The following is a 16,522-nucleotide window of genomic DNA, read 5'->3' as shown; positions in this document are numbered from 1 at the left end:
AAAAAAAAAAAAAAAAAAATTTTGGCCTGGTACAGTGGCTCAAGCCTGTAATCCCAGCACTTTGGAAGGCCTAGGTGGGCAGATCATGAGGTCAGGAGTTTGAAACCAGCCTGGCCAACATGGTGAAACCCTGTCTCTACTAAAAATACAAAACTTAGCTGGGCGTAGTGGTACGTGCCTGTAATCCCAGCTACTGGGGAGGCTGAGGCAGGAGGGCAGGAGAATGGCTTAAACCCAGGAGGCGGAGGTTGCAGTGAGCCAAGATCGTGCCACTGCACTCCAGCCTGGGTGACAGATCAAGACTCCATCTCAAAAAAAAAAAAGATAACAAATTTTTTTGTAGAGATGAAGTCTCACTATGTTGCCCAGGCTGGTCTGGAACTTCCAGCCTCAAGCAGTCCTCCCATGGTGGCCTCCCAAAGCACTGGGATTACAGGTGTGAGCTGCCATCCCTGGCCTGGGGTGTGTTTTTTAAACAAAAGTGAAATCGGGCTGTTTTGTCTCTTGTGATTTTTGCCTGCTGTGTTGTGATTATCTTTCCATGTAGAATATTTTCTACGTGGAAGAATTTTATTTTAATAACTACACAGTGTTCAATTTGATGGAGAGACTGTACGCTTTTAAACCTGTGCATTTAATAAACTTGTGGTTTCCACGTTTGCTCTTACAAAGTGATGACTTCCTTTTTGTTTTTCTAAATCTTGCTACCACCCAATATTATTTTCTTAGGTTAAATAGATGCTGGGGCAAATGGCATTTCACGTTTTTAAGGTTTTCATCCATAAAGGTTGTTCAGTCTGCTTTATTACAATTTTACTGGGTATTGAAATGTTTCTATCATCCCCCAAAATATGTACAACCACGATACATCAATTAAAAAATACTAAAAAGTTTCCATCAATATTCATTTTTTATAACCTTCATTTTCTGTAACCTTTTGTCTACGTGAAGTGTGAAGTATGAAACCAATTTCAAATATTTATTAAAGCATCAAACAAGAATCAATGTCTAATCTCCGGCCAGGCGTGGTGGCTCATGCCTGTAATCCCAGCACTTTGGGAGGCCGAGGCGGGCGGATCACAAGGTCAGGAGATCGAGACCATCCTGGCTAACACGGTGAAACCCTGTCTCTACTAAAAATACAAAAAATTAGCTGGGCGTGCTGGCGGGCGCCTATTAGTCCCAGCAGCTGGGGAGTCTGAGGCAGGAGAATGGCATGAACCTGGGAGGCGGAGCTTGCAGTGAGCCGAGATCGCGCCACTGCACTCCAGCCTGGGGGAGAGAGCGAGACTCAGTCTCAAAAAAAAAAAAAGAAAGAAAATGTCTAATCTCCAAACTGCTTCCGTGACCCCCTTCTGGGGATCTTGAGATATGGTTTATTGTTCACCTACTGTATGCCAGCCACAGAGTATTTCTCATCTTTATAACCACTCTGTGGTGGTGGTGAAAGCATTATCGATATTTTACAGACGAGGCTCAGAAAAATTAAATAATTTGCCCCAAGTCATCTAGCTCTTAGCTGGGGTGGGCCAGTATACAAACCTATCTGACTCCAAGACCCATGCATGTTCTTGCGCCCTCTGCTGGTAAGGATGTTTAATGGTAGAGAACAGTGTCCAGACTTAATCTTACATCCATACTTGAGGTCAACTATTATGGAATAATGCAAACTTTGGAGTAAGAGGATCTGGGTTTCAAGAGCAGGCCACTTACCCTCTCTGAGTCAGTTTCCTCTGTGGGTTATTGTGAGGTACAAATGAGACTGCTGAGGAATATTTTACAAACTTTAAAGTACTTTTTAAAATGTCAGTTATTTATGCCATCCTAATGTATTTAGTCCCTGAATTATTCCAAATTCATTTATTTTTCAACTACTTATTCATTGATCAAGTTTTATCAAGCAACTTCTACATCCACAGTACCATCTGTGACAAAGGGATAAAAAGAAATGTGGCCCTTAGCCCTTGTGACCTTGATAGTTACAACCATAGAAAACACATTTAAATGAAAATGCAAAGCCAACCCTGATAAAGTTTCAAATGCGCAATTGGACTAGAAGCATTATCAGAATATGGAAAAGAATTGTTTTATTTGCAGTGGCAGGGAAGGCCTTAGGCAAGAGCCAGGGTTTGAGCTGACCTAGGAGATTCAGAAGGCCAGGAGGAGGATCCTTGCAGAAGAGGAAGACTGGCATACAGATTCTTCATGCATCGCCGGCCTGGAGGACTAGAACTTGAAATGTGATTCGACTTGGCCAGCCACGTTTCCCCTCTCCCTCTTCCCTTTTATATTGTCCCTTTCGAGTGCCCATTCTGAAACATTTTAGCACGCATGAATTCAAAATGCATGCACTGTTTTGATGGAGACATATTGGAGGTCAGTTTTTAAAAAAAAAGGAAAAAAACCTACAAGTAATCACTGGCCCTTAAAAAAAATAATAATTCAGCAGAGTAAGAAGTCTGAAAATTAGCTTAGGCTCCAAGAAACATGCAACCTTGTAAGGTCTCCAGTTTGGGGATATTATAAGCTTTGTTCCTTGGTAGCCTCTCCTACCTTATCTATGGGTGAAGGTAGGTTTTGCAATATTTTACCTTGCAGGATTGTGAGGGTTGCCAACAATATAAATTATGTAACTAGCAGAGTACCTGTAGTTCAGTAGGTAACTATTATTAGAAAAATGCAAAATACAGAAGGTGCACATTAAAAAGCCCAGAATGTTTTAGGTTCTAGGTTTTTATAGTTTTCACTGATCCTGAGACCAATGAAGTATTAGCATACCTTTCTAGGCAGGACCATGAGAAGCTTCAGCTGTTAGCTCCTGCTTAAATCAGATTATTTTACGGTATTTTCCATCAAAGTACAGGCTGGTGCGGGCTACTGGAACACGCACTGGACTGTCAATCTAACATAGGCATAGTCTCCCTGAGAAACCTGCTGCTTTCCTTAATCCAATGAAAGTTAAATCCTGGCCGGGCGTGGTGGCCAACGCCTGTAATCCCAGCACGTTGAGAGGCCGAGGTGGGTGGATTACCTGAGGTCAGGACTTCAAGACCAGCCTGGCCAACATGGTGAAACCCCATCTCTACTAAAAATACAAAAATTAGCTAGGCGTGGTGATGGGCGCCTGTAATCCCAGCTACTCAGGAGGCTGAGCCAGGAGAGTCGCTTGAACCTAGGATGCAGAAGTTCAGTGAGCCAAGATCACGCCATTGCACTCCAGCCTGGGTGACAAGAGCAAGACTGTCTTAAAAAAAAAAAAAAAAAGGCAGTTAAATCCTCTGAGACTAGAAGTAGAGAATGATCAAGAGGTGGTCCTCAATGCCCCAGCTCTTCTCCATGAAGTTTGCCTTACCCATAGGAACTTTCGATCATTTCTGTTGGCCTGAGAGAATGGGAGGAAGAGACGATGGGGGGAGGGTTATTCGTTACTCTTTTTCAATTTGGCATAGATACTTTAATTTCCTTCCTTAATTCCCCAGGACATCTGAGATCAGATACAACATTTGAATAAGACTTGACCAGAAGCTCAGGTATGTTAGATGTACAAATAAACTCAACGACTAATACAAAACCCCATATAGCAGCTTACAAACGTGACTTACTCATAACCCTCATCCCAGTATTTCCTGAATGCCAATCCCATGCCAGGTCTGAGTTAGGTTCTGTGAGTACCAGGGAGAACAGGATGTGATCCTATCCTGGAGCCCTCAAACTAATAGCAGAGAAACACATGCTAATATTTTCTGCATCATACAGTGTATTTTTAAAAATTTTCAAAAGAGCTGTAGGCCAGGCGTGGTGCTTACGTCTGTAATCTCAGCACTTTGGGAGGCCAAGGTGGGCGGATCACGAGGTCGGGAGTTCGAGATCAGCCTGACCAACATGGTGTAACCCCGTCTCTACTAAAAATACAAAAATTAGCCAGGTGTGGTGGCATGTGCCTGTAATCCCAGCTACCCAGGAGGCAGAGGCAGGAGAATTGTTTGAACCTGGGAGGCGGACGTTGGAGTGGGCCGAGATCACACCACTGCACTCCACCCTGGGTGACAGAGTAAGACTCTGTCTCAAAAAAAAAAAAAAAAAAAAAAAAAGTGTATGCATAGAGTTCAACTGGTCCCCAGCCTACCCCTAGAGTAGAGGCTTTTCAACTTTTATCCCCAGGGCCAGCCATCTAGGGCACCCTCTTCTCCTCACACAAGAGAAAATGCCAAGGGGACATGGTGTCCCTGCTACTTCCTGCCAAAGTTCTGTCCTTCAAGTCTGCTCTTCCTGCCTGAGAACCTGCCCTTCCCTCAATGATTGGCACCAGCAGCCCCTGATAGTGTCCTACCATAGGCCCAGACAGGATTCTGTTTGTCTCTGGACCTCTGACACTATGTGGAAAAAAGAGGACAAGCGCTATTTTACTGCAGTTCCTTCCAGCTTTTATAACTTGTGTGAGAAGCCGAGAGAAATAGGTGACAGGGCATGTCCTTGGGACTGTAGGGATGGTCATAGACACGTGTTCCTCACTTATCAAGGACAATAGTTCAAGCCAAGAATGGATTAAATACCTCGTCAATCTGGGAAGAAGTGTCGGTGTTCCAGATAACCTTTCCTCATCTCCACTGTCTTTTCAGAGTATATATCCAAAGACAATAGTGCAAATGCATTTATTCTTCAAGTTTCCTCTGAGTTATCAAGTCTCCCTTCCTTGCAGCTCAGCCAGTCATGGAGGAGAAGGGCGAGGCATGGGGAATGGAATGGCCCATTCAATAAACTCCAAAAGAGCATCCTGTGCGGCACAAGGGTGCGGCTTGGGTTTGCCGATCCGAGTTACCACTAGCTCTGGGACCTCTGGGTTTCAGCTTCTACCTCTGCAGGCTAGAGCAAATCCTATCTACCTCACACGGTTATGATGCAGATTAGAAACAAGGCTTGCATAAAACTCCTAGCAAGTGTTGAGTACACGGTGGGTGCTCGTGAGTGGTGGCTATTACCATGATTCAGAGGCCTGCTATCAACACTGAACCCCAGAGGACCACGCTGCTCAGCAAGTGAGCAGCAGACGTCCTGTGACATTTTAATTTTATTCTTAGTTTTGAGATGGGGTGTCACTCTGTCACCCAGGCTGGAGTACAATAGCAGGATCATGGCTCACTGCAGACTTGAACTCCTGAGCTCAAGCGATCCTCCCACCTCAGCCCCTCAAGCAGCTGGGAATACAGGTGTGCACCACCATACCTGTCTAATTTTTGTATTTTTTGTAGTGACAGGGGTCTCGCTCTGTTGCCTAGGCTGGTCTCGAATTCCTGGTCTCGAATTCCTGGCCTCAAGCCATCCTCCTACCTTGGTCTTCCAAAGTGCGGGGGTTACAGGTGTGAGCCACTGTCCCTGGCCAAGATACCCTGTTAAATGTGAAAACCTGTGTTTTTCTACTCACACAGAACGCTTCTGACACCAAATATGTGAGGATTTTCCTACATCAATCAATGCTCGGACTCTCAGACACCCGCTGGGTGTCCTACAAGTCAGCTCAATTCTGACACTATCTCCCTGGAGTGTCAAATCTCACAAGCAAAGGGCCCTGTCCCACAAGACTGCCCCCAACTTCAGATGCCAATTGCAGGCAGTGGGTCCCGAAGTTACCTACACTTCTGTCCAACTTGGCTACAAATCGGGGCCTCCCAAGATTCAATCATTTGCTACGATAGCTCACACAACACAAGGAAACAGTTCTGTTGACAGGTTTATTAGAAAGGAGATGATGAAGGACACTGAGAACAGCCAGGTGAAGAGGCACAGGGGGCAAGCTCTGGAAGGGTCCCAAGCTTAAGAGTGCCTGTCCTGGAGGAGTTGGGGGTGCCACCATCCCAGCATGTGCACATGTTCACCCACAGGGAAGCCCTCTGCCCTCCGAGTGCTGGGGTTTGCTTTCTTTTTTTTGTTTTTGAGACGGAGTCTCACTCTGTCACCCAGGCTGGAGTGCAATGGTGCAATCTCGGCTCTCTGCAACCTCGGTCTCCCAGGTTCAAGTGATTCCCCTGCCTCAGCCTCCCGAGTAGCTGGGACTATAGGTGCGCACCACAATGTCTGGCTAATTTTGTTAGAGATAGGGTTTCACCATGTTGCCCAGACTGGCCTCAAACTCCTGGCCTCAAGTGACCCACCCACCTCAGCCTCCCAAAGTGCTGGGACTACAGGCATGCACCATCACGCCTGGCTGATTTTTGTATTTTTAGTAGAGATGGGGTTTCACCATGTTGCCCAGGCTGATCTGGAACTCCTGACCTCAAGTGATCCGCCCTCCTCAGCCTCCCAAAGTGCTGGGATTACAGGCGTAAGCCACTGCGCCCTGCCTGAATTTTAGGGAATTTTATGGAATCTTCTTCACGTAACCATGATTAATTATTAACTCAATCTCCTTCCCAGAGGAGGATGGGAGCCAGGGCAGAAAGTTCCAAGCTTCTAGTCATGGCTTGGTCTTTCTGGTGACCATCCCCGTCCTGAAGCTACTCAGGAGCCCATCAGGAGTTGTCTTGTTAGAACAAAAGACATTCCTATAACCCAGGAAATTACAAGGAATCTAGGAGCTCTGTGTCAGGAACCAGGATTAAAGACCAAATATTAGAACAAAGGATGTTCCTAGCACCCATAGCAGCCTGAAAATTACGAGTGTTTTAGGAGCTCTGTGCCAGGAACTGGGGGCAGAGACCAAATATATATTTCTTATGTCATGCTGCTAAAGGCATTAACTACCCTGGAAGAAACCTGGCATCAAAACTGTGTTAGGAAAATACATTTCAGATGCTTCCATGAGCTGTCCTCAATCTTCCAAAAAGGGATCTTTCATGCCCAGAATACCACTTCTGATCCAACTGCAGAATTTATATGATATTGGCATTTCAAAGGAAACGAATGAATCTTCTTTGTTATATTACCTTTATTCTTAAATCATAGCAAACTCATGATTTTATTTTCTTTGAAATTAACCTGGTTTTATATTATTTGAAATCGTACTGAGATGCATGAATAACCAGCTCAGGGACAATGAAGAAACCACCCCTAGTGTAATTACAGCTCATAAACACACAACTTACAGATGGCCTGTGTGCATGAACCTCCGGATGCTGGCTCCTCTAGACTGCACAGACAGTCAGGGCAGGAGGCAGTCCCGCCTACAGGGCTCTCTGTCTCCCAGGATAACAGCACTGTTTTATAGTGATTGCATTTGTTTAGATATTCTCCTATCAGAGTGGGATGGATGTGGCCAGGTTCTGGGGGAAACATCACCACTTGCCCTGCCACTGGGCAGTTCAGCTGGGCTAGTTAATGGGCCATGGTAACCTTCACTGCCCATGTAGACGAGCAAACTACAGGAAGAGACAGCACACAGAAGGTGAGAGCAAATGTCTAGCAATCACTAGAAGTGAGAGTGATGGGCGTTCTTATACTGTTGGTGTAGCATAAATCGGAACAACCATTCCAGGAAGTCATTTGGCAATACGTGTCAGGAGCCTTGAACAGTTCATGATTGACAGCATGAGCTTTGGAGGCAGACTGAACCAGGTTACATTTTGGTCTCACTCTCATGGTTTTGAGCACTTTGAGCATATTCCTCTACTTACTTGTGCTTCAGTTTTGTCATCTGTGCAATGGGAATGATAATACTTCCCTGATAGCAGTGTTATGAAAATTTAGGGCAGTTGCTTGGAGGCCGGGCACAGTGCCTTACATTTGTAATCTTGGAGCTTTGGGAGGCTGACGTGGGAGGATTGCTTGGGGCCAGGAGTTCGAGATGGCAGTGAGCTATGATCGCACCACTGCACTCTGGCCTGGGCAACAGAGCAACACCCTGTCTCACAAAAAAAAAAAAAAAATGCTTGGAACATGGTGAGTACTCAAGAAAGGTGATTACTATAAAAATTCTAAGGAGCTATTGAGAAACAAGGTCAAAGATTTATGCACAAACATTCATTGCAGCATTGTTTAAAATAAAGAAAACCTGAAAAAAGAAACCCTAAATGTGGAACAATGAAAAGATAAGTAAATTATGGTTTACTCAAACAATGGGATATTGTGTTTCCATTAAAAATAATCATTTCTGGCCGGGCACGGTGGCTCATGCTTGTAATCCCAGCACTTTGGGAGACCGAGGCGGGTGGATCACTTGTTTGAGACCAGCCTGGCCAACAGGGTGAAACGCCGTCTTTTTACTAAAAGTACAAAAATTAGTTGGGCGTGGTGGCACATGCCTGTAATCCCAGCTACTGGGGAGGCTGAAGCAGGAGAATTGCTTGAACCCGGGAGGCAGAGGTTGCAGTGAGCCAAGATTGCACCATTGCACTCCAGCCTGGGCAAAGAAGCGAGATTCCATCTCAAAAAAAAAAAAAAAAAAAAAAAAAAAAAATCATTTTTACCAAGCTTTCTTAATGATGTGAAAAAATGTTTTTGAAACAATGCCAACCAAATTAGAACAGAAACTAGGTTGATCACCACAATATCTCAACTTTGTAAAAAAAATAAAAAAGAAGAATGAAATTGTTCTAAATACTCGTATGTGTTGAAAGGCTATATATAACCAAAAGGTTAAAACACTGGCTAGGCCAGGTGCGGTGGTTCATGCCTGTAATCCCAACACTTCGGGAAGCCAAGGCGGGTGGATCATGAGATCAGGAGATCAAGACCATCCTGGCTAACACTGTGAAACCCCGTCTCTACTAAAAATACAAAAAATTAGCCGGGCGTGGTGGCGGCTCCTGTAGTTCCAGCTACTCTTGAGGCTGAGGCAGGAGAATGGCATGAATCCAGGAGGCAGAGCTGGCAGCGAGCCGAGATCTTGCCACTGCACTCCAGCCTGCGCGACAGAGCGAGACTCCATCTCAAAACAAACAAACAAACAAACAAAAACACACTGGCTAGGAGGGTTATGGTGATTTTTACTTGCTTCTTTTTGTTTCTCTAAATAGAAATACGTGCATGGTCCTGATAGGAACTTCTTCCCAATTAACACTTTTTGGAATTTTATTTTAAATGTATGGAAATAAATCTTAGAAGAAAATATGCCCAGATGTTACGTGATAGAATTATTGGGGACTTTTTTTACATTTCTTTAGGAATATTGGGAGATAACTAGCTTTCTCTGCCACAGATGGTAGGACGTGGCTGGGAAGAGAGGAGAAGGAAAATGCCCTTGGCAGGGGGCCTGAGGATGGATGCTGGTGCAAAGATACGGATGAGAAAGGAAAAGAGGCCGGGCACAGTGGCTCACACCTGTAATCCTAGCACTTTGGGAAGGTGATGTGGGAGGATAACTTGAGGCTACGAGTTTGAGATCAGCCTGGGCAACAGAGCAAGATCCCTGTCTCTAAAAAAGAAAAATTGAAAAAATTAGCTGGGTGTAATTGTGGCACTTACCTATAGTCCCAGTTACACTGGAAGCTGATGCCGGAGAATCAATGAAGCCCAGGAGTTTGAGGCTGCAGTGAGCCATGATTGTACCACTGCATTACAGTCTGGGTGACAGAGTGAGATCCTGTCTTTAAAAAAAAAAAGAAAAAAAGGGCGGGGCATGGTGGTTCATGCCTGTAAGTAATCCCAGCACTTTGGGAAGCCAAGGCAGGTGGATCACGAGGTCAGGAGTTCGAGACCAGCCTGGCCAACATGGTGAAACCTTGTCTCTACTAAAATACAAAATTAGCTGGGCATGGTGGCGCATGCCTGTAATTCCAGCTACTCAGGAAGCTGAGGCAGGAAAATTGCTTGAACCCAGGCGGCAGAGGTTGCAGTGAGCCAGGAATGCGCCACTGCACTCCAGCCTGGGTGATAAAGTGAGACTACATCTCAAAAAAAAAAAAAAAAAGAAAAGGGAAAAGGCTTTTGGAGGTAGCTGACAATAATGAATGGACGTGCCAGGACAACTAGATTAAAAGGATTGTAGTGGTGAATAACAGATGAGTTGAAAAACTGTCTCAGGCCAGATTACCAGGGCCTCGAATCTAAAATTTAAAAGTTGAACCTATAGGTACTAGAGAAGCATAGATCATTTTTAAACAAGAAGTAATACGTTTGTCGAAAATCAAAATGAAGTCATTAGTTTGGAAAATATGCATAAAGGATTGAGGAGAAAGTCTAAAGGAGTGGAAAAGGTTTTTCTGATTCATTCCTCCATTTATGTATTTATTAATCTGACATTCATTGAGTGCCTACTCTGTGCCATGCTGTCTGCTAGGCACTAAGGGCAAGGCAAGGTTCCAGGTTTCTTTTTTTTTTTTTTTTTTTGAGACGGAGTCTCTGTAGCCCAGGCTGGAATCCAGTGCCGCGATCTTGGCTCACTGCAAGCTCTGCCTCCCGGGTTCATGTCATTCTCCTGCCTCAGCCTCCCAAGTAGCTAGGACTACAGGCGCCTGCCACCACGCCCGGCTAATTTTTTTGTATTTTTAGTAGAGATGGGGTTTCACGTGTTAGCTAGGATAGTCTCGATCTCCTGACCTCGTGATCCGCCAGCCTCAGCCTCCCAAAGTGCTGGGATTACAGGCTTCAGCCACTGCGCCTGGCCAAGTTTCCAGGTTTCAAAGAGTTAACAGCCTGCTAAGAAAATAAGACAAAGTGAGCAAAGGGGACAAGGGTGGGTTACCATTTATGTGCAAGCCCTGAAATGGTCATTTCTTTCTTTTTTTTTTTTTTCTTTCAGAGACAGAGTCTTGTTCTGTTGCCCAGGTTGGAGTGCAGTGGTGTGATCATGGCTCAGTGCAAGCCTCTAACTCCTGGGCTCAAGTGGTCCTCCTGCCTCAGCCTCCCAAATAGCTGAGACTACAGGTGTGTATCATCATGCCTGGGTAGTTTTATTTTTTTATTTTTTTGAGATGGAGTTTTGCTCGGTCACCCAGGCTGGAGTGCAGTGGCATTGTGCAATCTTGGCTCACTGCAACCTCTGCCTCCCAGGTTCAAGCAATTCTCTTGCCTCAGTCTCCTGAGTAGGTGGGATTACAGGCACCCGCCACCATGCCCAGCTAACTTTAAATTATTGTTGTTGTTGTTGTTTGTCTGTTTTTTGAGACAGGGTGTCCCTCTGCCACCCAGGCTGGAGTTCAGTGGTGCAATCTCGGCTCATAGCAACCTCTGCCTTCTTCAAGAGATTCTCCTGCCTCAGCCTCCTGAGTAGCTGGGATTACAGGTGCCCGCCACCATGCCCAGCTAATCTTTGTATTTTTAGTAGAGATTTGTATTTTGTATTTGTATTTTTAGTAGAGTATTTTTTACCATGTTAGCCAGGCTGGCCTTAAACTCCTGACCTCAAGTGATCTGCCTGCCTCTGCCTCCCAAAGTGCTGGGATTACAGGCGTGAGCCACTGTGCCCTGTGCCTGGCTAGTTTTAAAATTTTTGTAGAGACAAGGGTCTTGCTAATATTGACCCAACCTGGTGACCCAGGCTGGTCTTGAAATCCTGGCTTCAAGCTACCCTCCCACCGGGGCCTCCCAAAGTGCTGGGGTTATAGGAATGAGCCACCGTGCCCAGCAAGTGGTCATTTCTGTATACACAGTTTCATTGAATTCTCACCACAACCCTGCTGTTTATTCCATCTGACAGATGAAGAAACTGAACTCCATGGAGTTAAGCCTCAGGTCACATGGCTGATCCCTGGATAGTTAACGTCTGAGATGTTAGTGACTACAGACGGTGACTCCTGGGGACAGAGAAGCCCCACAGAGAGGGCAATATTTGAATTTAGGTTCTAGTTTACATGTGAGATGGCATTTCAGGCTGTGCAGAGGCATTAACTTAGGACTCTATTACAACAATTCAGGCCCGAGACAATAAAACCTGGACTTGGCTGTGACAATGGAAAAGAAGGGTCAAGTACCAGAGACATTATGAGGAAAAACTGATTTCCAGATCTCCAGTCTAGGGGGCAGCTGTAACTCCGGAAAGAACCAAAAGCGTCCTAGGCGGGAAAGAACAGATTTGAGGGTAAAACGCTGGCTAAATTTGGGCCCGAGTTCCTGTTCTACACCCTTACACGGGAGCGCCCAGTGAAGAGGGTAAGTTCTCATTTTGTAAAAATCAGAATTTCACTTGTATGTATCAGACTGAAAGAGAAGCAGGCTTTGAGTTTGTACTGACAGTCTTCCAGTTTGGTGACACAGCCTCCAACAGTGAGTGGCTAAGAACGCCGGCCCCTGGAGCCCCGGACCTTGTCCATAATCACACTCCATTTGCCCTCTGGGACACCAGTCAGCTGCTGAACCAGCCTCCTGGCCCACTTCTGTGATATACCTAAGAGAAGACTTTGGAGGCTGAACGCGATGGCTCACACCTGTAATCCTAGCACTTTGGGAGGCCGAGGCAGGCCTCCCACTTGAGGTCAGGAGTTCAAGACCAGCATGGGAACATGGTGAAACTCCATCTCTACTAAAAACACAAAAGTCAACCAGGAATGGTGGCATGCGCCTGTAGTCCCAGCTACTCGGGAGGCTGAGGCAGGAGAATCACTTGAACCTGGTAAGTGGAGGTTGCAGCGAACCGAGGTCGCATCCACTGCACTTCAGCCTCGGTGTCAGAGTGAGTCTCCGTCTCAAAAAAAATTAAAAAACAAAAGAGAGAGAGAAGGCATCAGAGACAAATCTGTCCAGGATGAGGGACATCTCAGCTACTTTCTAGGACTCTGATTGCAGGTGACAGAAACCTAAGTGAAAGCTTCAGGAGAACTGAAGGATGTAGGAGGGTCTCAAGGAACACTGAGATGGGAGTACAGCCTGAGCCCCGGCACACCTGACAAACACGGACATGGACCCGTGGGAACTCTTCTTTTCTTGCCCCCGGACTTTCTCCCTATGCCTAATTCAGGCTACCTCTGCAGATTAGGTTCCTCTGCTTCTCTGGCCCATGGGGCAGGAAGTGTGGACCCTGATGGATTCCCACTTTTGTAACTGACAGACATTGGTTTCTGTTTCAGATTTACAAAGAAAGGCTGTGATTGGCAAAGTCTGTATTGAGCAGGCCCTGGACCCATAAGTGGGCGGGGTCTCAGCTAATTGGTATTCCCGCTGGGAAGCGGATGGATGGTGTGTGGTGGGGAATTCTCAGAAGGGAGCTGTGGGGCAGATAAAACAACAGGGGTCGGCTGGGTGCAGTAGCTCACGCCTGTAATCCTAGCACTTTGGGAGGCTAAGGCGGGCAGATTGCCTGAGCTCAGGAGTTCGAGATCAGCCTGGGCAACATGGTGAAATCTCATCTCTACTAAAATACAAATAAATAAATAAATAAATAAATAAATAAAATTTTTAAAAAATTAGCCAGGCGTGGCGGCGTGTGCCTGTAGTCCCAGCTACTGGGGAGGCTGAGGCAGGAGAGTTGCTTGAACCCAGGAGGCGGAGGTTGCAGTGGGCTGAAATTGTGCCACTGCACTCCAGCCTGGCAACAGAGCAAGACTCCGTCTCAAAAACAAACAAACAAAAAACCCTTAAAACACGTACTCATGGTTTGTTTGGTTCAGCCTGGCAATCCCAGCACCCAGACAGTGCTTGGCATAGAGTCAGGGCTTAGGAAACTTTTGATGTAATGAACTAATGAGTATATTTTTTAATCACCTCAGATAAAGAAGCAGCCTTTCTAAGTATAACATAGAACTCAGAAGCTAGAAAAACAAAAGTAAATTCAGCTACAAAAAGAAACAATTAGAAGTAATTATATGGGGCAGAAAAACAAAATCAAAAGAGAAACATTATTGGTGGGAAGTATTTGCAATTCATATCATAGAAATGCCTTCCCTTAATATTTAAAGAAATCCTAAATATTGATAAGAAAAAGCCAGTCACACAATAGAAAAACAGGTGAATGAGATGAAGAATCAGTTCCCAGAATGTGAAACACAAAGGCCCTTGAATATAAAGAGAGAGACTCCACCTCTTTCATAATACAGGGAAGAGCAAATAGACTCTAATGAGTCACAGCTTTCACCTATCAGATTGGCAAAGGTCGGAAAGATTGGGAAAATACTATTGTTTACTGTGTATAGACTTAAGAGGCAAGGAAGGCTGGCCACGGTAGCTCACGCCTGTAATCCCAGCACTTTGGGAGGCCAAGGCAGATAGATGACCTGAAGTCAGGAGTTCGACATCAGCCTGACCTACATGGTGAAACCCCCATCTCTACTAAAAATACAAAAAAATTAGCTTGGTGTGATGGCAGGCACCTGTAATCCCAGCTACTCGGGAGGCTGAGGTAGGAGAATCCCTTGAACCTGGCAGGCGGAGGTTGCAGGGAGTCGAGATGGCGCCACTGCACTCCAGCTTGGGATAAAGAGCGAGACTCCATCTCACGCGCACACACACACGCGCACACACACGCGCGCACGCGTGCACACACACACACAAAATTTACATTTCTGTTCTCCAGCCACTCAGCTTCACTCCCCGGAGGCAACCACTATTTCTACTTTCTTGGGTACCCTCCAAGAGATATTCTATATATAGTCTAAGTAAATACCTATGTATGTGGGGTTTTTTTAAAAATGCAAATGGTAACATAAAATACACAGTACTCCACAGATTGCTTTTTTCAGATGACACTACATCTTGGAGATCTTTCCATAACACAATCGTAGATTATTCCAACCAGGCACAGTGGTTTAAGTGCCTGTAATCCCAGCTACTTGGAAGGCCAAGGTGGGAGGATCAGTTGAGCTTAGAAAGCTGAGGCTGCAGTGAACTCAGAAGTTCAAGTCCAACATGGGCAACATAGTGAGACTGCATAATATTTCATTATATGAATCTATCAGAATTTGTTAACCAGCCCTATGATGGCCATTTCCAATATTTTCCTATTACTAATGACACTACAACTAACATGATCCCGAATACTCTTCATTTTTATGTGTTAGTATATGTGCAGGGTAAATTCCTAGAAGTGGGTCACAAGATATACCATATCGTCCATTTGCTATCTGAAGAGATCTTCCATACTATACTATATCAGCTGGTTTTTCCTTGCCTCTTTTTTGTTTGTTTTGTTTTGAGATGAAATCTCGCTGTGTAGCCCAGGCTGGAGTGCAATGGCCCAGTCTTGCCTCACTGCAACCTCCGAGGCCTCCCAGGTTCAAGCAACTCTCCTGCTTCAGCCTCCCAAGTAGCTGGATGCCACCACACCCAGCTAATTTTTGTATTTTTAGTAGAGATGGGGTTTCACTACATTGCCCAGGCTGATCTCGAACTCCTGACCTCGTGATCCGCCCGCCTTCGTCTCCCAAAGTGCTGGGATTACAGGCATGAGCCACCACACCCAGCCTATTCTAAACTCTTATACGTTTTGAATTTAGTATCAAGAGCTTGTGTTACCTTTTCAAATGATAAATGAAATTAAGAAAAATGTGTATTACTTTAGCATTCTGCCCCATAATATATCCACTATTGATGTAATATAAAAATAATGTTTTAAATTATTTACCATTTACACTAATTGATTTTCCCTCCCCAATCTTTGAGTGAAATTAACATTCTAGAAAGACACTCCCCATTTATCCTGGGACAGTCTCCCAGGCACACCAGCAAGTATCCTCTTGCTGAAGAGAACACAAGTGTTTGGCACGTCAAGTAGCTGCTCCACAAGTTCGAGTTCCTATCCTCCCTGGGAACAGAACCGTTCTGGGACAGGACTTGGAGGGAACCCCTGCTCCACTGGCATGGGCAGGAGGCTGATGAGTGCCTAATGTCCCAAGCAGGGCCTTGGGAGGCATTATCCCAAGAAATCCAGGGCTACACAGGCTCCCTGCTCTTCATCATTAACAGCAGTGGCTTGTCAGGATGTGGCCCTGCCCACCTTCCTGGACCCACCTTCCTAGATCTGCCTCTTACACTGTAGCCCTGTGGAATTATCTCAGCTCAGCATCTTGGCACATTTCTTTGGCTGATTCTCCTTCTCGATTCTTCAAAACCCAGTTTAAACCACCTCTTCCCAGTGGAGTCTTCCAAGAGTCCCAGGGCTCCTTCATGGCTCCTCGGCTCCCACACTGCAGTCCTCCTCTCCTTGGCACTTGTTGCCTTGCATGGTGATCACTGTCTGTCTCTGACTCTCCTGGGAATTCCTTGAGGACAAGGACTCTGTCTTATTCATCTTTAAATTCTTAGCCTACCCTAGTGCCTGGCACACAGTAGGTACTCAGAAAGAAAAAAGTGTTTCTGAAATGCATGAACATACCAAGAGCTACGAGGTGCCATTTAGGGATGGACACATGCTACTGGGAAGTTCTGGGGAAGTCTCATACATAGGTACATTTAATCTGAGCCTTAAAGAAAGAATCCCATCGGGCGCAGTGACTCACGCCTGTAATCCCAGCACTTTGGGAGGCTGAGATGGGTGGATCACTTGAGGTCAAGAGTTCAAGACCAACCAGGCCAATATGGTGAAACCCCATCTCTACTAAAAATACAAAAATTAGGCCGGGCGCGGTGGCTCAAGCCTGTAATCCCAGCACTTTGGGAGGCCGAGACGGGCGGATCACGAGGTCAGGAGATCGAGACCATCCTGGCGAACACGGTGAAACCC

The sequence above is a fragment of the Rhinopithecus bieti genome, unplaced genomic scaffold, assembly GCF_001698545.2.
Source record: "Rhinopithecus bieti isolate Rb0 unplaced genomic scaffold, ASM169854v2 scaffold_13577, whole genome shotgun sequence".
NCBI lineage: Eukaryota > Metazoa > Chordata > Mammalia > Primates > Cercopithecidae > Rhinopithecus > Rhinopithecus bieti.
This window is presented reverse-complemented; position numbering follows the sequence as displayed.